Source organism: Squalius cephalus, assembly GCF_949319135.1.
Source record: "Squalius cephalus genome assembly, chromosome: 20".
NCBI classification, from domain to species: Eukaryota; Metazoa; Chordata; class Actinopteri; order Cypriniformes; family Leuciscidae; genus Squalius; species Squalius cephalus.
The window spans coordinates 32797059-32819996 of NC_137141.1; the positions used below are offsets into that span (position 1 = coordinate 32797059).

Sequence of the window (22938 nt, forward strand, 5' to 3'; positions counted from 1 at the left end):
TGCAACAAGAAGTCTGTGGAGCAGTTATAGAAAGTGTAGCAATGGCATAGCAATGTAGCAATAGCAATGTCTTTAAGTTATCTGACACAAGTGTTGGCAATGGAAATGTGTATACGTGTCAATATAAATATATGATATATTTAACCCTTTTGTTGTCCCTTAATCCAACATGACATCATGACTTTGCGTAAACATACACGCCACTTTCAAGTCAAGTGGCGTGTTATCTATACGCATTTTGAGCTATCCGCATGTATGTCCACGCCGAAACGAACCGTCATCTTCCGCGTGTATGTCTATGCCGTTAAACGTCCGAGTGATTCCGCGTGTATGTGTACGCCGTTAAATGTCCGAGCGAAACGGAGCAAAATGTATATCTACATCTGAGGAGCAATATTTTTTTTCCTAGGATGGTAGGGGAAGACACATAAATGGCATTAACCCCAGTGACGGGTAGGTTTAGGGACAGGGTTGGGGTAGGTCATATATATTTATATATACAGTAATGTAACGTTAAGTCAACGGCGTTGATAAACACGCTGAAAAGCGATTATGCGTGTTGATAGCACGCCAAAAATGGAAATACGAATTGGCGTGTCATACATACGCCATTTCATGAGATCAGTCTGCTTAATCACAACCCGTCCCCATCCCCAAACACCACACCACCGCAAATAGAATCTAATTCTGTGGGAAACACTGAATGTGCATTTCTCTCAGGCGTGTTCACTACTGCGAAGATCGCGAGTCAGCATCGTCAACTTCATTTTCACATGTCAAATACACAGGAATGATTATCGGCCTGTTCACATCGGCCCTATTTTGACATCGGAACGATACCGATGTGTAAAAAAATGACCATAACGGCCGATAATATATCGGCGGCCGATATATCGTGCACCACTAATCACCGGCACTGCCCTCTCCTGGCTCCAATCTTATCTCACTGACAGATAACAGTTCATCCACATCAACAACTGCACCTCCTCCACTGCTCCGCTGCCACAAGGTGTCCCCCAAGGTTCGGTGCTTGGTCCTCTCCTCTTAATACTATACCTGCTTCCCCTTGGCAATGTCATTCGCCACCATGGTCTCAACTTTCATTGCTATGCCGATGATGTTCAGCTCTACATCTCCACCAAATCCATCACCTCTGCCACCCACTCCAATATCTCCAGCTGCCTCACTGACATTAAATCCTGGCTGCACACCAATTTCCTTCCACTCAACTGCAAAAAAACAGACATGACCATTATCGGTCCCAAACCCATCTCTAAAACCATTCACAGTTTCTCCCTCACTGTTGTCTGCTGTCGGCACAGGAGAAATAAAAGAAAGTATACGTGCTATTTATTATTGCTATTAAGAAATTATTATCTTGTGTAACAGGTGTCTAAGAATTTAACAGTTAATTAAATGAATAGCTGTTGGTGCAAATAGATTTATCAGAAGATTTTAAAATTCGTAAAGGAGGTAGCGGGTTGTGGTGAGAAACAACAGACAACACAAGTTAGATACGAACTGGTATGTAATTTGATTTATAGTGAAAATAATAAACAGAATAAACACAGTATCAGGCAATAGTACAAATCTCAAGCATGAAAATCTCCCCTTGAGAGTGCACTCTTCTTTTACCCCCCCAAAAAAAGAAAATAAAATAATTGTACAGACCGGTAAATGCAATGACAAAATGAAATAAAATAAACCAAAAAAATAATGAATAAAATAGTGGTGTCTTCTTTTTTTTTCACAACACTTTTCTCAAAATATCACATATCAATTTCAATCAAATTTATGGCTATGGGTAAACCATACACCATCAAGAGTGTTCAATGCTCTTCAAAGCACGGATCAGTTTCCTATCAGTCCCTGTATTTGTCAGTCAAAATCGACAGGGAACTTAATAGTCTCTAAATAGTAATTGTCTTGCTTAACAAGCAAGACTGGAGAATGAAAGAAAGGATATTGTCCTCTTCTTTATGAATCGTCCTTTCTCTGTAGCAGATTCGGGTGGCTCGCCATCAAACGTGAAATTTCAAGGGATGTCGCAGAAGATCACAATCCGTGGAACCAAGGAAAAAAATAGAAATACAGGGAAGAAGAAAAAACCTGGCCTGTTCACAGACCAGAGCACTCATTTAGTGATTTCAGAAATAATCTCACATCAAAGATCGAAACAATCAAAACAAACAATTAAACATACAAATATCATTTTTTCAAGAAATGATAAATTACACTAATTTACCTCTAGAACAATCGCATTTGATCTTTCTCACGCAGGCGCATGTGACCAATAATGGCGCCGGTGAACTGAAATGGAGGAATAACCACGCGGTTCACTATGACCACACTTATAGTAATTTAGAATGAAATACTAAAATTAAACAATAGAACATAGCAATATTGTTTCCACAAGAACTTTTAATCCTATATTAATCATTTACCTCTATATTAATCGTCTTTTGCTTTCAACCAGGCGGGTCTCACAGGCACGCACGGTCAGCAATGGCGTCAGTGAACGAGGAACACCCACGCGGTTCACTATACCCACAGACGGTTGAAATGCGACATGAAAATGGAATTAAGCATTGTTTGATCGAACAAATTAATATTTTTTCATCGTGTTATTAAGTTTATACATGAACTTTTTTCCATTTATAAGGTTATGCTGACTCACCGGAGTAAAATGTGACTCAATAACATTCACTCAGCTTCTCCATACACTTCACGATATGAAATGAATCAAATTAACAGGCGTTTCTACTTTTCTCTTAACTATCTAATGTTATCTTCGATCACGGAGATCAACTCGCGTCTTCTCTCCTCTACGTTCAGTTATCTCTTTTCTCGTTACACAGGTGCGCGCGCGTCCACACACACAGCGCGTGATGATGGAGCATTCTCATTGGTCAATCACAAATCAACTAATAATAATTTAAAACTTCAACAGTTTTACCTAAATCGCTTTTACACATCACTTTTAAACCTTTATTAAGGAAATTAGATGTTAATAAATTGTGAATAAATTACACTTGATCTCCTTTATTTAACCTGGGTTACATTCTCCCCTCCTGAATTCATGCAAGTCTCTTTGCATGTTCTACTCGGCTGACTGGTGACCACACCATGTAAACCATTAGGCAGCAAGGGAAGGACATTCAGATTTTCATCTCCACCAAGAGATTTAACAAAAGCCGAATTCAGACCTTGGAACAAAGATTGGACCACATATATTAATGGGTTTCCTGGCTGAAAATAAGTAAGTCGCTCTGGTTTCTCTCTCTGTCTAACTGAACGCCTCGGTATGGTGTCCATATCTTCTTCTAACTGTTGTTCTGCTCTTTCAGGAACATCTGAACTTTCGACAACACTGGTTACTTCAACTTCATCAACGGAATTACCCATTACAGCTTCAACTTGGCCCTTATCAGGTAAGTTACTTTGCTCAAGGGCACCGGGAACATTAAGAGGTAAGTGTTCATCATGTGTATCGACAGGTAAGTATTCACCAGGTTTATCGATCGGTAAGGCTTCAATAAGTAAATTATCACTCTGGTCGCCCTGCAGGATTATGCCGGTGGGGGAAGTTTGTTCAGCCGAGTTATCAGCAAAATCAGCATTTAATGTCTCTCCTTCCATACCGATATCATGAACTGTAGAGAAACGTACTGTCTCTATCTTTGGAGTATGACTGTACTCGCAATACGAATTTCCTTCTTCGGAATCAGAAAGAGAAATGTCATCAGTTAACGGAACCTTAGTATTCTGTTGCGTTCGAGGTCTTGAAATGGATTTGTTTAGAGTGGATGGTTCAACTTCGGTAGACGGTAAAAACCCACACGGGAGCAACATATCTCTGTGAAGAGTACGCAGGGGACCGTCCTTTCTCTCTGGACGAACAGTATAAACTGGCAATTCAGCTGCCTGACTCACCACAACATACACCTCAGACTCCCACTTGTCTGCTAACTTGTGCTTCCCGCGTAACCTAACATTCCTCACCAAAACTCTGTCACCAATCTCCAAAGAGCAATGAGTTACGGATTTGTCAAACCTAGCTTTGTTTCTGTCTGCACTTTTTGACATACCACGTGACGCAAGTAGATAACTCTCCTTCAGATTGGATTTCAGATGCTTAACGTACTCGGAATGAGACTGCCACGGACCATCTTGATACGGCAACCCAAAAGCAAGGTCAACGGGTAACCTGGGTTGACGTCCAAACATCAATTCATAGGGAGTGAACCCAGTGACCTCATGTTTCGTGCAGTTGTACGCATGAGCTAAGGGTTTTACGAAATCTCTCCAACGAACCTTGTCTTTTTCTTCTAAGGTACCCAACATACTGAGCAGGGTCCTATTAAAACGTTCGACAGGATTTCCCCTGGGATGATAAGGGGTTGTTCTGGTTTTCTTAATACCTGCCATCTCACAAGCAGGGTCCTATTAAAACGTTTGACAGGATTTCCCCTGGGATGATAAGGGGTTGTTCTGGTTTTCTTAATACCTGCCATCTCACAAAGCTCTTTGATGGTGCGTGATTCAAAATCTCGGCCCTGATCGCTATGAAGACTGTTACGTGTTTAAAGATGTAAAAGGGATGATCACATAACATTTATGCGAGACACTGTTGCTGTGTGTGGATGCAGGAAAGACAACCAAGAAACGACAATTAAACGTTTAAAAACGTTTATTTTCAATGGATGAAAGATGGAATGGTCGTTGGAACAACAGGTTATTTCGATATTGATAATATAAGAAAAGAAAAACAAGAAAAAACAAGAGTGTCGCCAAATCAAAGAAACAATCAAAACCTAACTGATATTTATTTTTAATCGTGACTACTAAACTAACTATCAAATAAAAATGTAGAAACAAAACCGAGTTCTTCAGCGGGTACGCCGCCTTAACTAAACTATACTAACTGAAAAACAAAAGTACAAAAGTGGCAAACACTCTACGCCTGACTAACAATGATGATTTCCTACCTCCCGTTGGTGTTTCCGCGACAGCTGAAACTCGTGCTCTAGATGGAATCAAGTTAATTAGGCATCTCAAACATTCTCAATATTCTCCATGTTCTCAAATCTCAGATCGGACAAAAGTGCTTAGGTTACTCAAAACGACAGTCAGAAAGTCATAACGTGAACAGTGATGTTGGTTTACAAAGTGCTTAACAACGCGCAAGCGGATGAGACCTGGCGAGGGTCTACGTTCAGATCTGTGAATGAGCCTTTTAAACCCACGGCACAGCAATGGATTGGAAGAGCAAATGATGACACGTGCCACCGAACAGCCAATGCTCAATCACCACCTGAAATGAATGAAGACAGAACAGAAACACACACACACACACAAACACACGAGGAACGTAACAAGACGCTCGGGGAACCCATAGTGCACAACAAAATTTTCCCAGAGACATTTCGCTACCGTTCTTGCCTTTTGGTTGGGTGTGGGGACTGCCACAGCATATTTGGTAAAGAAGTCAGTGATTACCAAGATGTCTCTCGTATTACTTTTGTCTGGCTCTAATGAGAGAAAATCCATACAGACCAACTCTAAAGGTCTTGTGGCTTGGATATTAACTAACGGTGCAGCTTTTTGAGGCAATGATTTCCTCCTCACACAACGACCGCATGTCCTGATCTTTTGTTCTACCTCCGCAGCCATCTTCGGCCAGTAGAACCGAGACCTTACCAAGTCTAGAGTTCTCTCCACCCCCATATGACCCATACTGTCATGCAAACTGGTCAATACAGAGGGCCTCAGTTTCTCAGGTAGCACAAGTTGATAAGTAACTAATTCATCTACCTGCCGTTTCCGGTAAAGCACCCCACTTTTTAACTCAAGACGGTTCCACTCTCTTAGAAAGAAAGGAAGATCTGGGAGTTCCCTCCTGACTGTTGGTGGAGGCTTTTCTCCCGACTCTAGGCAAGATACTACTTCCCGAATGACTGGATCTGCTCTTTGCTCATCACCGAGGTTCCCGGACAGGTAAGATACAACAGGTAACCCCTCAAAATCACCTTCTTGTTCATAACTATCAGGTACAGCATCAGGGTAAAGTGCAAGAGATTCAACAAACGCAGCACCACACCCAACGTCCGTTGGCTGTCTGACCAGATGTTTCTCACATATAGCCTGAACTACTTCACTTGCGGTGTCACAAGAATCTGCAGCTTCCGTGAGATGATTCTGCATAAACTGTTGAATTCGTTCGTACTCTTTTTGAGATAAAGGATTTTCGGGCAACTGTTCCTGTGGTCGCCTTGATAGACCATCAGCATCCGCATTTAGCTTGCCTGCTCTGTACTGTAACTTAAAAGAGAAAGTGGAAAGGGCAGCAAGCCACCGGTAGCTAGTCGCATCTAGTCTCGCCGTGGTTAGAACATAAGTTAGAGGGTTGCTGTCGGTAATGACGGTGAATTGGCTACCATACAGATAGTCTCTAAACTTTTCAGTTACTGCCCATTTAAGGGCAAGAAACTCAAGCTTGTGCGCCGGGTAATTGGACTCACTGCGGGACAAACCTCTACTCGCATATGCAATGACTCGCATCTGCCCTTCCTGTTCCTGATACAAGGCTGCTCCTAACCCCTTGGTGCTGGCATCTGTATGTAGGAAGTAGGTAAGTTTAGGGTTTGCAAAGCCCAACACAGGCGCAGTAGTTAGTTTGTCGATAACAGACCGAAACGCTTCCTCACAAAGCGGCGTCCAACGGTTCCCGAACGACTCTTTAGGGTTATGGTATGGACCCTTACTCTCACTCCGTTTGCCACTTTTCCTAGTCGGCGGATACCCTACAGTCAAGTCGGTGAGTGGCTTCACAACCCTAGAATAATCTTTAATAAATCGGCGGTAATACCCCGAAAAGCCCAAAAACGACCTTAACTCTTTAAGGTTTGTGGGACTCGGCCAGGTTTTTAAGGTTTGCACTTTCTCTGGATCGGTCTCTACTCCACGCTCTGACACTATGTGCCCTAAATAACGAACGGACGTCTGAAAAAATTTGCACTTTTCAAGGGCAAGTTTTAGCCCATACTCTCTGAGCCGAGAAAGAACTTTTAACAGCCGTCTTTCATGCTCTTCCAAAGTTTCAGAAAATATGATCAGATCGTCCAGGAAGACAAGTACTTCCCTGAGATTGATATCATCCATACACTTCTACATCAATCTCTGAAAAGTACTTGGGGCGTTAGTGACCCCCTGAGGCATGCGGTTAAACTCCCAAAACCCCAGGGGACAGACAAAGGCGGTTTTAGGTTTGTCTGCTTCTTCCACCTCTATCTGGTAATACCCAGATTTCAGATCGAGTACAGAAAACCATTTTGACCCAGTTAAGGCGGAAAACGTCTCCTCGAGATTGGGTAATGCATAGGCGTCTTTCACGGTCTGGAGGTTTAACTTCCTGTAGTCTATGCACAACCGTACATCTCCGTTTTTCTTTCGCACCACTACAATAGGCGAAGAAAAAGGGGATTCAGACTCGCGAATAACGTTGCTTGCGAGAAGATCGCTCAGATGTCTGCGGACGGCTTCCAGATCTTGCGGATGGATCGGTCGGGCCCTATGTTTAAAGGGAGTTTCATCGTGCAGATGTATACGATGTTTCACCTTTTGCGTATGCCCAAAATCTAAATCGTGTTGGCTGAAAACATCAGGCATTTCTTTGAGTTTTGCTGAAATGCGGTCCCGCCATTCTTGTGGCAAAGGGGACTCACCGAAATTTAACGCAAAATTGGACTCCTGAGTAGGTAAATGCTCACTAATAGGCGAAACACTCTGCTGGGGAAGCACGGATTCAACCACATGCAGCTCTGCTATTATGCATTTTGGGGGAATGGCTATATCATGCTCCGTTTCGTTTTTTAGTACCACAGGTAACCAGACAGACTGACTACTAGAAGGGGTAAGTAAGCAGCGCTTCACAAACACACCACCAGGTAAGGAGGACTCAGACGGGTGTTCTACCACTACACACTTATCTATCCCACCGGGTACCACAACAGAGCCTTTCACCACGACAGTTTGACCAGCCGACATGACCTCCGGTACGTTGACTCTTAATCTCACATGACCCAGAACACCACTTGTGTTCTGCTTTCGCCTTGTTTCAAGAGTTTTCAAAACCACTCTATACCCAAATAGAGATGGCTGGTGCTTCGGGGATACTGCCACTAACTGCTGCTCATAGAGGATGTCGAGAGTGTTTGTACCTATTAAGATCAAAGGCGGAGTGTGAGACTTTACATCTGGAACGACTAAAGCTACCGTGGCCACTTCAATAGTCGCACCCAAAAACTACTCAGGGAAAGTGATGTCTACCTTTACGTAACCTTCGTACGGAACGGACAAACCATTGGCGCCTTCTACTTCCAAAATATCGTCAAGAGGGTTAATCGGGTGCTCTGAGAGGTGTCGTTCATAAAAAGACTTAGGCACAGTTGTGACCTGCGATCCAGTGTCGAGTAGACAATGACATTTCTTACCAGCTATGCTGACTTCGGCGACACATCTAGCTCCAACTAAGCCCTTAGGTAGGTTTGCACTCTGCTTCCTAGAAGTTTGGCATTTCTTTAAGACACGATTTACAATGGGACCACTCGATTTAAACTCAGTTCCTGTATGTCCCGCGACGGGAACTGCCTCTAGTTTAAATCTGAGCTAGTAGAGGGATTCTGTGACTCCCACTGTGACTGTTTCTCCCTTAACAGCCTACGTTTAGTAGCGACAAGCTCGGGGTTTGGCTCAGAACTACAAGACGATGCAATGTGGCCATCCTCACCACATGTGAAACAGTACCACGGCCTAGGTCTATCAGTTGGCTTCTTATTGACTGGAACTACACTCGCAGTAGCCCCTGACTTCTTTTGGTCAGGTGGTGCAGGCCTTTTGACTACCTCTCGCGACGGAGTTCTCTTTAGATGTTTTGGTCGGACTGCAAGATTAGCTAACTGACTCTGCAACTTGACAATCTGCTTCTTTAACTCGCGCGTTTCAGTTTCAAGAGGGCTCACTCTAGGAGCTTCGTCTCGTTCTAACTCAGCAGAAACCCACGCTTTCTGAGAGTGCATAAACGCTCTCTGCTTAGAAGACCCAAGGTGTTGCTTCATTCGAGTTGCTTTCGCAGTATGTCTATCCTCCTCTGTACGAAGCATAAGGAGAAGCTGTGCAAAGGAAGGAGGATTGTTTCGCTTTTGCTCTAGTCGTAGTTCGGTGATTAAGTCATTATCCCAGCAGCCCCTGCAAAACTGCTTTAGGAGATGCCTATCTGCCTCTGCTGGGACAATACCATCTCTTTTGACCGTTGCACTTAAAGCTGACTGTAACCTGTACAGATAAGTAGATGGCCTTTCACCCGCATCCTGCAACGTGTTCATGAATTTCGCTAACAATTCGTCCCCGTCCTCCACAGCCCCGAAAGCGGAGTCCAACAGCTGGAGGTAAGCGGAAGGAGGAGATTCGGGATTCAGATGCTTTATAACATCCGCCGCAGGCGGCAAAAGACTGTCTAGTATTCGCCTAGATCAGTGGTTTTCAACCTGTGGGCCGCGGTATTGCAGGGGGGCCGCCAATTATTATTAATAGAAATTGTAATATTGTTAATATAATAAAAAATGTCTAGTCAAAATCAAATAAATCATAATTTCATATATAATTAAATAATGAGAAATTAAATAATAAACTGTTACTATGCGTTCACTATTCAAGCTCGCTGATTGGTTTAATAACAACCCGCCAACTTAGACTATCTAAAATAGTTTTGATTCATACATGCTGAAGCAGATTTAAAAATGGATAAATGGTTGACAACAGAATCGCTGAAAAGAAAAAATACAGACGTTTCTTCAGCAACAAGTAAGCCTGACACTGAAAAGCCTCAAAATAAACCTAAACGAAGAAAATATAGTAGCGACTACCTAGCGCTGGGTTTCACATATGTTGGAACAGAGAACGAGCAGCTACCGCTCTGTGTTGTGTGCTCAGAAATACTGTCAAATGAAGCTTTAAAACCAATCAAACTACGCCGGCACTTGGAAACAAAGCATAGTGAATATGCATCCAAGCCTATAGAATTTTTTGAGAACAAACTTAAAGAGTACCAAAGCAGGAAAAAAACTCTTGAAACAGCGTTCTCTGGCAACGACAACAGTAAAGCAGTGGAGGCATCTTATCGTGTTGCAAAGCTCATTGCAAAGGCTGGAAAACCGCACACAATTGGTGAAACTTTGATTTTACCTGCTGCGAAAGAAATGGTTGACGTGATGTGTGGAGAAAAGGCCCGCAAGCAGTTAAATCTGATTTCACTTTCAGATAATACAGTCGAGAGAAGAATAAATGAAATGGCAGATGATATAACTCAGAAGTTGGTCAAAAACATTCGAGAGAGTCCCTTTTATGCCCTACAGTTGGATGAATCAACCGATATAGCAAACCTTTCCAACCTCCTTGCCTTTGTACGGTATGTGCATAATGGAGAATTACAAGAAGATTTCCTTTTCTGTAAGCCGCTGCCGGCGCAATCAACTGCCCAAGCCATATTTGATATTTTGAATGCGTTCATTGTTTCAAATGGAACAGACTGGTCTAAATGCGTGGGTCTGAGCACAGATGGAGCAAGAGCCATGGTGGGACATCGCAACGGAGTCGTTGCGCGCGTAAAAACAGCTGCGCCGCTCATGAGCTCTGTCCACTGCAGTTTACATCGGGAGGCGCTAGCTACCAAAAAGATGCCCACAGATCTCAGATGCGTCTTGGATGAGGCTGTTAAAATCGTCAATTTCATAAAGACTAGGCCCCTTCAGTCACGTCTGTTTCGACTACTCTGTGAAGAAATGGGAAGTGACCATGTTCAGCTTCTGTTACACACTGAGGTACGATGGCTTTCACGAGGCAGGGTGCTTACTCGTCTATTTGAATTACGCAACGAAGCACGGATTTTTTTATCTGACTCAAAATTTCCCCTTTCAGACCGACTCTGTGATTTCGAGTGGCTTGCAAAATTGTCCTACCTTTCTGATATTTTCAATCACCTAAATGGTGTGAACTTGAGTCTTCAGGGCAAATCAGTGACAGCGTTTCAAGTCCAAAATAAAATTGAAGCCACAATAAAGAAACTGGACATTTGGGCCGGACGAATTTGCAAATCAAACTCTGAATCGTTTGAAAATTTGTCACATCTTTTGACAGAAGAAGCCATGAGCCTACTAGGGATGCGCCGATCCGATATTCAGTATCGGTATCGGCTCCGATACTGCCATTTTGGCCGGATCGGGTATCGATCAGACGAAGCCGATCCAAATCCGATATTGTGAGTATTACTATTCTGTCATTGTTAAGCCCCCAAAAAAGGCACAAATGTATTATAAAGCACTATAAAGTTTTCGTGCACTATATTATAAGTGTTCAGAAGCCATTTAATAGTCTAATATGAGGTAGAAATTAATATGTAAGTCGTTAAATTCAAGTTCACGTCTTTCCTCCGCTGCAGCCGTCAATCATACTCTAGCATTCAAACAGCGCGTTCGGTTACGTCAGTCTACGCGATGAAACTCTCAACACGATGATTCAATGTTAATATTATTGTACTTGATCTGTAGATAAAGTTCTATGGTTTGTATAAAATTACTTTATTTTGCTGGTCTGTATTGCTGTACCTTAATCATGTTACTTTCTACCGGGTGTCTGTTGGATCTCAATGGAGTAACTGTTAGAGCGCTATGACTGTTCTTCACGCGCATAGTAACTGAAATTTAAAACTGTTAAAAGAAAAGGCTGAATAAACTTTTTCAAAGATAGACACTGTATAATACACTACGCATCAATATGTATTTCCTCAGTGCTTTGAACTGTGTTTAATGTGGACTCGACGCGCTGGCTGCGCCGCCTGCGCGCTGTGACTCGTGTTGCTTCGAGCGCATCATTCTGCACACGGGTTGTGCATAAGCGCTTTGTGCCGCACTGTATTGGAGCCTTTCGTATTATAATACTTTTGCGCAATGAAAGATTATTAATAGACTTTCTTGTTCTGCCCGATCTTTCATATGGTGCTGCGCTATAAAAAAAAAATCTTAATTTTATAGTAGGCTAGCCTATATTTTTTAAATCTTTCTGATCTTGTTTTTCATGAATGTATTTTACAACAATACAAATTGCAATGTCTAAAGTTTTACCAGATTTATTACTACACTTGTGATTTTTCTAGAATAAATTTTACTGATGAATTATCCACTAATCTAGTTTATAATAGCATGTTTGTCATAGATTATGATCATACATTTTTTATTTGTTTTTCTTTATAACTAAGTTGTCTAGTCTGTATTAAGTAGATTGTGTTTAACACAAAATAGTGATTATCAGTTCAACACACAGAGTTACATAAATTCTACTTGATTTAAAAAAAAAAACTGCACTGGTATCGGATCGGTATTGGTATCGGTCAATACTCAGAATTTTTGGTATCGGATCGGATCGGTTCTGAAAAAACTGGTATCGGAGCATCCCTAGAGCCTACCCACCTTGGTTAAAAAGCTGATTGAGGAGCATCTCCAAGGACTGAAGAGCCAGTTGCGTGACTACTTTCCATCTCCAGATGCTCAGATTGCCTGGATGGAAAATCCTTTTGCAAACTTGTGTGAGGGAGCCGTCACAAGTTTAAGTGCAAAAGAGCACGACAGCCTCATTGACATGTCTTGTGACAGTGCTTTAAAATTGACGTTTTCTCAAAAAACATTGACGGATTTCTGGATTCATACATTCTCCGAGTATCCTGATCTTTCTGACAAAGCTCTTAAGTTTTTGATGCCATTTCCGACAACATACTTATGTGAAGCAGGATTTTCTGCATTGGTGGCACTCAAGACAAAATACCGGAATAAGCTTAACGTCGAGCCTGATCTCCGCTTGCAACTTTCTTCCCTTCAGCCCGACATACAGCGCTTAGTAAATGCGAAACAACACCAACCTTCGCATTAGGTGAGTGACAAAGATTTTTGTTTATAGTTTCATTTCTAATTGTCTTGTAAACAAGTTGAGATTTTTTTTTTGTGCATGTTATCCATTTAGCTAATTTTGTTTCATGGTTGTTGTTTTAAATTGATTTACATATTGCAGTTCCGTTTCCCTTTAATGTGTCTTTTTTTTTTTTTTTGCCTGCTCTCGATTTGCGCTTGTCACTCTAGTCTGACTCTAGTCTTGCTTTGTCCAGTGCTCCATTTCTCTGCCGGTTTTGACTGCTCGTTTCAACCCAGTTCTGCCTGTTCCCTCTGACGGCTCTTCGGCTCGCTGATGTTCTACCCGCTGCCGACCTCTGCCTGGATTTGGTTTTCCCGTTTTCGAAATGTCAACCCGAGCCTGTGGGGGCTTGCTGATCCGTTATGTATATTTTCTGTTTATTCAATATATTACCAGTTTATTCAATAAAGACAATTAACAGCCTTGCTTCCGAGTACTTAGTTAACCCGACACAAAAAGCGGGATCGTTTAAATTCTTTTGTAGTGGGCCGCGGAAACATATGTGTTTGGCTGTGTGGGCCGTGAGTTAAAAAAGGTTGGGAACCACTGGCCTAGATGCATGCAAATCGGACAAAGAGGGATCTTTCAAAATGAATTCGACACTAGAACGCCAAATGTCGTAATCTACCTCGTTTCCAGGCCTGGGGCATTTTCCTGAAAACACTCTGAGCCTGGGCTGCACCTGCCCTTGAGCAACCACTTCACTGCTCCGCACAACATGCTCAACTACTAGTCTTTGGACCTCAGGCGGGTTGAGAAATTTGGACGACGTGCGAAGGGTTGGCTCAATCAAATTGATAGGAGTAGGTTGGGATGGTACGTCATCTATCTGACTCGGCGGATTACGAATTGGGTCGAAATTCCCATCCGGAGATGCCCAATACGGTTTCTCACAGGTATGGTCACCAGTACTACCAGAAACAGCAGGCTCTGGTGGGAGGTCAGCGCTCATTTGCGACAGCATTTCACTCAGAATAGACTCAAAGTTGTTTCCGCTCAGTTCTGCTATTTCTTTTAATCTGTCCAGGTAGGATTTTGTTATGCAACTACCCAGTTGCTGTGTAAACACACTGGCTAACGCTCTCACATCGCACTTAACACCTGGTTCGCTTGACAGCTGGTGAGTATACGGCAATTTTGGTTCAAGTGATTGCAACGCTTGATTACTGTTGTACTCAACGATTACGTTTTGGTAGAACTCGGATTCTTTGTCATCGATGCGCACGGTTTTGGCAAACGACCCGTGACGTTTCAGAGCATCAAACAATTCGTCATCGCTCTCAGTGTCGGTTAAACCACTGATTATTACGGAGTTTGGGATAATAATCCCTTCAGCTTCAATAATCTCCATTATAGGTGCTTGTTTGAGAGCAAAAGAAAAGAAACCTAAAATGTTCCTGTTTAATGTGCAGCTGTTAGTTCTCAGCAACAGCGCCACCTCCTGGCTGGCTCGCCAAAGTTTATGTAACAGGTGTCTAAGAATTTAACAGTTAATTAAATGAATAGCTGTTGGTGCAAATAGATTTATCAGAAGATTTTAAAATTCGTAAAGGAGGTAGCGGGTTGTGGTGAGAAACAACAGACAACACAAGTTAGATACGAACTGGTATGTAATTTGATTTATAGTGAAAATAATAAACAGAATAAACACAGTATCAGGCAATAGTACAAATCTCAAGCATGAAAATCTCCCCTTGAGAGTGCACTCTTCTTTTACCCCCCCAAAAAAAGAAAATAAAATAATTGTACAGACCGGTAAATGCAATGACAAAATGAAATAAAATAAACCAAAAAAATAATGAATAAAATAGTGGTGTCTTCTTTTTTTTCACAACACTTTTCTCAAAATATCACATATCAATTTCAATCAAATTTATGGCTATGGGTAAACCATACACCATCAAGAGTGTTCAATGCTCTTCAAAGCACGGATCAGTTTCCTATCAGTCCCTGTATTTGTCAGTCAAAATCGACAGGGAACTTAATAGTCTCTAAATAGTAATTGTCTTGCTTAACAAGCAAGACTGGAGAATGAAAGAAAGGATATTGTCCTCTTCTTTATGAATCGTCCTTTCTCTGTAGCAGATTCGGGTGGCTCGCCATCAAACGTGAAATTTCAAGGGATGTCGCAGAAGATCACAATCCGTGGAACCAAGGAAAAAAATAGAAATACAGGGAAGAAGAAAAAACCTGGCCTGTTCACAGACCAGAGCACTCATTTAGTGATTTCAGAAATAATCTCACATCAAAGATCGAAACAATCAAAACAAACAATTAAACATACAAATATCATTTTTTCAAGAAATGATAAATTACACTAATTTACCTCTAGAACAATCGCATTTGATCTTTCTCACGCAGGCGCATGTGACCAATAATGGCGCCGGTGAACTGAAATGGAGGAATAACCACGCGGTTCACTATGACCACACTTATAGTAATTTAGAATGAAATACTAAAATTAAACAATAGAACATAGCAATATTGTTTCCACAAGAACTTTTAATCCTATATTAATCATTTACCTCTATATTAATCGTCTTTTGCTTTCAACCAGGCGGGTCTCACAGGCACGCACGGTCAGCAATGGCGTCAGTGAACGAGGAACACCCACGCGGTTCACTATACCCACAGACGGTTGAAATGCGACATGAAAATGGAATTAAGCATTGTTTGATCGAACAAATTAATATTTTTTCATCGTGTTATTAAGTTTATACATGAACTTTTTTCCATTTATAAGGTTATGCTGACTCACCGGAGTAAAATGTGACTCAATAACATTCACTCAGCTTCTCCATACACTTCACGATATGAAATGAATCAAATTAACAGGCGTTTCTACTTTTCTCTTAACTATCTAATGTTATCTTCGATCACGGAGATCAACTCGCGTCTTCTCTCCTCTACGTTCAGTTATCTCTTTTCTCGTTACACAGGTGCGCGCGCGTCCACACACACAGCGCGTGATGATGGAGCATTCTCATTGGTCAATCACAAATCAACTAATAATAATTTAAAACTTCAACAGTTTTACCTAAATCGCTTTTACACATCACTTTTAAACCTTTATTAAGGAAATTATATGTTAATAAATTGTGAATAAATTACACTTGATCTCCTTTATTTAACCTGGGTTACATTTGCAAATTTAATCTCGCCAGCCACTTCTATATATAATAATATTGAACCATTTGTCTGTGATGCATTTTTGCCAAAGAGAGAGAGTGTGTGTGAGAGAGAGAGCGATCTTTCACGCGGAGCCACAGCGCGCACAACACAACAGCCCCACAGCGCGCACAACACAACAGCCCTGCTTAATACCACTCAACAACATGTTTAGTTTCAGCTTGTGTAAAAAGTTAGGGTTTCATGTTAATACAACTCAACATGTTTAGTTTCAGCTTGTGTAAAAAGTTAGGGTTCCATGTTAATACAACTCAACATGTTTAGTTTCAGCTTGTGTAAAAACTAAAGTGGTATAGGGCAACGGGTTTCCACGCGATTTGCGAGTTAAGTCAACTAATTCGGTTAAGAGTGAACCTTTTTTTATTATTGTAGTTTTCTATGTGAAGCTTGTAACATATAGGCTCCTCACTGTGCATAATGTTATTTTGGTCCTGCAAAATGAATATTAATAAAAGAATTAATATTTTGCCACAATGTCTCATTTTCAATGTCTCAACATTCAAGCCACAATGTCTCATTTTTTTTTAGAGATTTTTCTTCAAAAATATTAATTTCTCTGCTGTGGAAGGACTTAGCCTACTTCTTTTTTTACAAATAATTTCTCCAGCCTTTGAAAAAATCCTCTCACAAGGGACACTTGTTGCTGGCATGCAAAGAATTTTTTTAGCTATATACAAATGAGGAAAGATTACTGCTCTCTCTTTCCAGTTAGTGGATCATGAGTTCTGGGCAAATACGCATCGTTGATGTATTTTTTCTCTTCCACTGTGGCATCATCAGCTGCAACATTATGGGCCCTATCTTGCACCCAGCGCAATTGACTTTGTACACCGACGCATGTATCATTCCTATTTTGCACCCGCGCAAAGCACGCTTTTCCCTCCACAGAAGCACGTCGCTAAACTACGGAATGAACTTGCGCTCCCTGGGCGGTTCAGCGCAAAAAAGGAGGCGTGTTCAGGCGCAAACGTTCCTTCATGCTATTTTGCAGGTTTAGAAAACAATTGCGCCATTAACCAGGAAAAAATAGTTTAAAGTCAGTGGCGCGTTGTGCATGTTATTCATATGCTATTTTAAGGGCTCATGCTTGACCATAATCAATGTAGCGTGTGCACAACGCGCATACACTTTGATTCTCTCATCTACACAGAAGCAGCAGTTTTCATTTTTGCAAATCATACATTATTACGATAGATAGATAGATAGATAGATAGATAGATAGATAGATAGATAGATAGATAGATAGATTATTATAAAAGCATACATCTAGCTTACACATTTACCCAAATTATCATACGCCTTTTTAACCGAAGTTAATTTGGGTGGGTTTCTCCATCCCCAACGTCCCTGACGAGAGCGTTGCTCTCCTTGGCTGTGAACCGCTCCTGGCGCGCGCCTGGCAAATCCTCCGTTATAATAGGAATCCGCTTTAGAACAAGCGCGCCAGCTCTTAAAGGGAATGTGAGATGACGCTCTGATTGGTTTATTTCACATTACGCCCAAACCACACTTATGAATAATGAAGCTACTTCAGACCAACCCATTACAGATTTGCGCCCGGCGCAAGTGTCATTTATCCTGCCGGGAAAATAGCAACAGCGGCAAGACCCGCCCACAAAGTTACTTGCGCTTTGACACTTGCGTTTCAGATCGTTAAAATAGGGCCCTATGTGTCTCATATGTAGACCTATAAAATGTATCCACCTTATTCCTACGCCCCATGACGCTTTGCGCGAATTATGGGTGTAACTTCCGTTAAGATGTAAACAATCAGTGAAAAGGCTCGCTCTATGAACGCAATACGTTAAAAAAGTGTCACAATGAGACGACATTAATCTACTCATCCTTCAACCATCGAACATTAAAAGGAAATTTAAAAGTGTAAAAGCATCAACAACTTTTAACAGACCAAATAACCCCAAAAGCGCGACCCAGCGAGCAAAAAGTCGTCCAGAAGACGTCTAAAAGACATCATTCTTAGACATCCAGAAGACGTCCTCACAGGAGCCAGAATGAAAGTTTTTTTTACGTCTTTTCTGGACATTGTATAGACGTCAATTAAAGACGTGCTACAGACGTCATTCTTAGACATCCAGAAGACGTCCTCACAGGAGCCAGAATGAAAGTTTTTTTACGTCTTTTCTGGACATTGTATAGACGTCAATTAAAGACGTGCTAAAGACGTCATTCTTAGACATCCAGAAGACGTCCTCACAGGAGCCAGAATGAAAGTTTTTTTTACGTCTTTTCTGGACATTGTATAGACGTCAATTACAGACGTGCTACAGACGTCATTCTTAGACATCCAGAAGACGTCCTCACAGGAGCCAGAATGAAAGGTTTTTTTACGTCTTTTCTGGACATTGTATAGACGTCAATTACAGACGTGCTACAGACGTCATTCTTAGACATCCAGAAGACGTCCTCACAGGAGCCAGAATGAAAGGTTTTTTTTACGTTTTTTCTGGACATTGTATAGACGTCAATTAAAGACGTGCTACAGACGTCATTCTTAGACATCCAGAAGACGTCCTCACAGGAGCCAGAATGAAAGGTTTTTTTACGTCTCTTCTGGACATTGTATAGACGTCAATTAAAGACGTGCTACAGACGTCATTCTTAGACATCCAGAAGACGTCCTCACAGGAGCCAGAATGAAAGGTTTTTTTACGTCTTTTCTGGACATTGTATAGATGTCAAGTAAAGACGTGCTACAGACGTAATTGTTAGACATCTAAAGGCAGCAAGAATAAAAGTTGTATTAGACGTGTTTTCTGTAGTAGAAATGTCAAAGACTGTTAAAGACCCATACTGACATGGAAATCCCATATGTGCATTTTGCAAGGATCCAACTTTAAAAAATATTTACTTACAAATATTTACAAAACAGTGGCAGTGAGTGAGCTAGTTCTCACTGAGAAAACCCCAGTTACTCATTGTTAATGGTTGTCGTGTCATGAAACTGCAGACACACAGACCATAGACCTAAATAAGATTTTAAAGAATATTGATAATATTGAATATTCAATTGAATAACTGTGTAGTGTATATAATTGCATTTGTATATCTTAACAATATAACTGTAATAAACTGCTTACCATTTTCCTGTAAACCAAACTAATCACTCCAAGAAATCAACTATTTAAATCTCAAAATATATTTTTATTACTATTTTGTTCTGCTGGACCAAAACTTAACAGCCGGAAGAATAAAGTATACATTAACACAATCAAACTTAAAAACCAGAACAGTTAAGTTGTAAATTAACACATTTTCCCTTTAAATAATCTATAAAATGTTGTTAAAACAATATAGGCTATAACATAACAATTAACAAAATATGGCTGCTATAAGGTTCACAAGCTTCATTTATAGCAGCAAGCAGTTTCAGATGATCGGCTGCAGACTTTATTTGGGCCTCTGTTGCAGCTGGGTCCCATTTCATGACAGCAGCTACAATCAAAGCAAAAAAATCAACATGTAAAATAAATAAATACAAATGCCACTGTTGTGGTTTAGCTTATAGCAGAGATACATAGTTGAAAATTTGAGTACTCGAATCAATTAAATGAAATAAATCACAAATCAAGTAAAATTACATCAAGCCTGATATAAGGCATTCCACACACACACACACACACACACACACACACACACACACACACACACATAGGGGCCATTTACAACTTCATGCGATTTTGGTGATCGGATAGCTATACGATCTTGAAAAGACCAGGTGTAAATGCCCTCCGAAACACATTCGTGACGCATTTGAATCTGATTGCTCAAACCACTTCAGGAGGAGATCTGGGCCGCATTCCAGAAGATACTGGACAAGTGTAAATGCATCTGGTTGTTCAAACCACATATCATATGTAAATTTTACTCCTCCCAAAAACGCTCTAAAATAAAGGTGTGAGAGCGTGTTATAGGCTATATGTCATGTTATAGCCAGTTATGACGACGCTACTGCCGCATCGCCGCTGACCATCTAACGTTATTCATCAAGCCAACCTGCAAACTAGCGGAAATCAAAGTGAAAGTAAGCCCCCGATGCTTAACACAGTTATCATCTTTAAAAGTAAAGAAACGAAATGATATTACCAAGGCTGTTGCGCTCTCTCCTATTGCGGTCTTTGATTTAGAAATTTTAAAGGAGAACTCCGGTCAATTTTAACATTGAGGCCACAGTAGTCGATTGTCGAGTTCACGCGCGTGATCATAGGTACTAAACCAATGCCCGTGAACTCGACAATCGATTACTGTGGACTTCGACCGAAAACAGGATGTAAATACAGGTATGAGCGCTGGCTGAATTAACATCATTTTTATTCATATCTTTCACATCTACTGCAGTCAGATTCACCCGCGTTCACCCCGAAGGAATCACTCACATTAGCTGTGCACTTGTAATGACACATCAAGGATGTTAAGAGGCTAAAAGCAGGTTTAAAGGTCCCGTTCTTCGTGATCCCATGTTTCAAACTTTAGTTAGTGTGTAATGTTGTTGTTAGAGTATAAATAATATCTGTAAAATTATAAAGCTCAAAGTTCAATGACAAGCGAGATATTTTATTTAACAGAAGTTGACTACAACGAACGGCTCGATTGGACTACACCCCTCTACTTCCTTCTTTAATGACATCACTAGAACCGTGTTTTTACCGTGGAACACAGGCGTTTTGATGGCGAAATGTCAACAGACGGTTGATGTTTATCTATAATCGGATACCGCAAAAGTTTAATTCGAAGTTGTTAGTTTGCTCTGTCCATTTCACCACGGACTGTTTTTCTAACCTGGGATAATATCAAGCACAGGCTTCTCTCAGCGTTTCATACTGACGAAGAGGACAATTTCAACTATATTCCAGCAAGCGGTAAGTAGTGATTTACTATGGAAGTAGCGATCAACTTCACATCGTTTCACTTAGTAGGATGAAAATAATCTTACTTAAACTGTGATTAATATACAGAAAGCGATCAAAGAACAATCCCTTTCCAATCGCCCAAGCTGTCAATCACACAGCGCGAGTTTATCTGGACACTTGACAAAACTCGTTATGAAATCAATGACGCTGTTACACTGCACAACGAAGCGCTTACTGTATTTATATACCTCATGTTTGCATTGGTGAAATCATTAGTGAGAGTGCAGAAAGTGATAAGATCTTTTTTCACGCGATCAACAGACTGTCATCTGCTCAATGCTCATCACTGCAACCTTTTATGTGATGGGAATAGATCTAAATACTTAAAAAACTTCTCACGATTCGTTAATCCCGATAGCTGTAATAGTAAAAACGTATAATAGCTGTAATAGTAAAAGTTTTCCAGATAGTTCCACATGTAATGCCAGATATTTCATATGCAAACATTTCAGCCAATCACAGCAGAGGGCGTTTACACTGAAGTCTCACAGCAGACACGCCCCTTCAAACAGAGTGTTCAAACCAGGGAATGAAATCAGGCTAGGAAATATGCCTTTTATTTCTAAATTATAACAATTTTTGATCTAAAAAACATACTAACATTATAAGGGCACCCCAGGAAACATGATAAAATAATAAAAATAATCCATGGAATGGGACCTTTAAAACTTGCCCCATTGAAGTCAACAGGGTGCAAATTTTAAAAAGAGGATAACATGGTGTAGGCAACACCGATTTTTGTCGTTGTTCTCTGTATTGACAGCACTCCAAATGTACAAAAAAATGAGCTCAATGTTAAAATTGACCGGAGTTCTCCTTTAACGGATGATCAATAAAATGCAGCTCATATCTGTTGCTTTCGGTGACGTGAACGCCATTAAATTTGCATAGTGAGGGAATCGAAGATCGGATTTATATCCGTTTTGCAAAAGGTGTAAGGTGTAAATGGAATTGTTGTGATAAAACAGATAGCTATCCGATCTGAGAAAACGCATCAAGTGGCCAGGTTTAAACAGCCCCATATACACACACACACACACACACACACACATATTAGGGGTGTAAGTTAACGGTTCACAAAATTCATGGTTCGGTTAAATATGATACACTTGTGTCACGGTAAGGTACGTTTTTGAGACAGGAAAAAGAAAGAAATGCCAGAGAAATTTCCTTGATTTAATATTTGTAACTTTTTTTTTTTTTTATTAAACCTAACATCATAAAGTATGATTTTTTTTTTACTTTGAGGAATGATGAAGCTATAATTGACTCTTAGAAGCATGTAAAACAGCTCCTTGAAAAAAATGAAATGTAATATTGTAGTTATAAACAAAGGTTTATTTTAGTTCAGATTAACATTTGAGGGCAGAAATTTTATTTATGTCAAAATAAAACCAACGTAATGTAACTTGAAAGCATTATAGCCTACTATTCCTGCCATACTTCCATGGTTACAGTTAGTGTTACTACAGTAAATCCATGGTGAATGTTGCTGATCTGTGGACACTGGATTGTTCATTCATGGCACAATGTTTCCACATCAGCGCTGTTTGATCCATTAATAACAGAGAAATATGAATGCTTCTCACTAGATCTCGCAGCGATGTTATTACTTCAGTGGGGATCTCTTAGCGCCGTGTAGTAACAGTGTCGCTTGATCAAGATCGGCTCGCGCTGCACTGGTCCAAACTGATAAACGGCCCGTGAAGCACATAATAACAGCACCTGCTTTCTGGTCAGTTAGCCTACAGTACCTGCTTTTTTTGTGGAAACCAAATCTTTTGATTTTGAGAGAGCCATGTGT

At 40.8% G+C, this 22938-nt stretch overlaps 2 long non-coding RNA genes across 2 annotated transcripts; both read right to left on the reverse strand.

Annotated features, from left to right (window-relative positions):
- Positions 1 to 1874: 1874 nt before the first annotated feature.
- Positions 1875 to 2496, reverse strand: LOC307147692. Its single transcript, XR_013819351.1, has 3 exons — positions 2445 to 2496; positions 2246 to 2310; positions 1875 to 2114 (listed from the first exon to the last, which is right to left on the reverse strand). It is a non-coding gene; the product is annotated as an uncharacterized lncRNA (long non-coding RNA).
- A 10663-nt stretch (positions 2497 to 13159) lies between these two features.
- LOC307147693 lies at positions 13160 to 15594 on the reverse strand. The gene is made up of 3 exons (XR_013819352.1): positions 15543 to 15594; positions 15344 to 15408; positions 13160 to 15212 (listed from the first exon to the last, which is right to left on the reverse strand). It is a non-coding gene; the product is annotated as an uncharacterized lncRNA (long non-coding RNA).
- Between the last annotated feature and the right edge of the window lie 7344 nt (positions 15595 to 22938).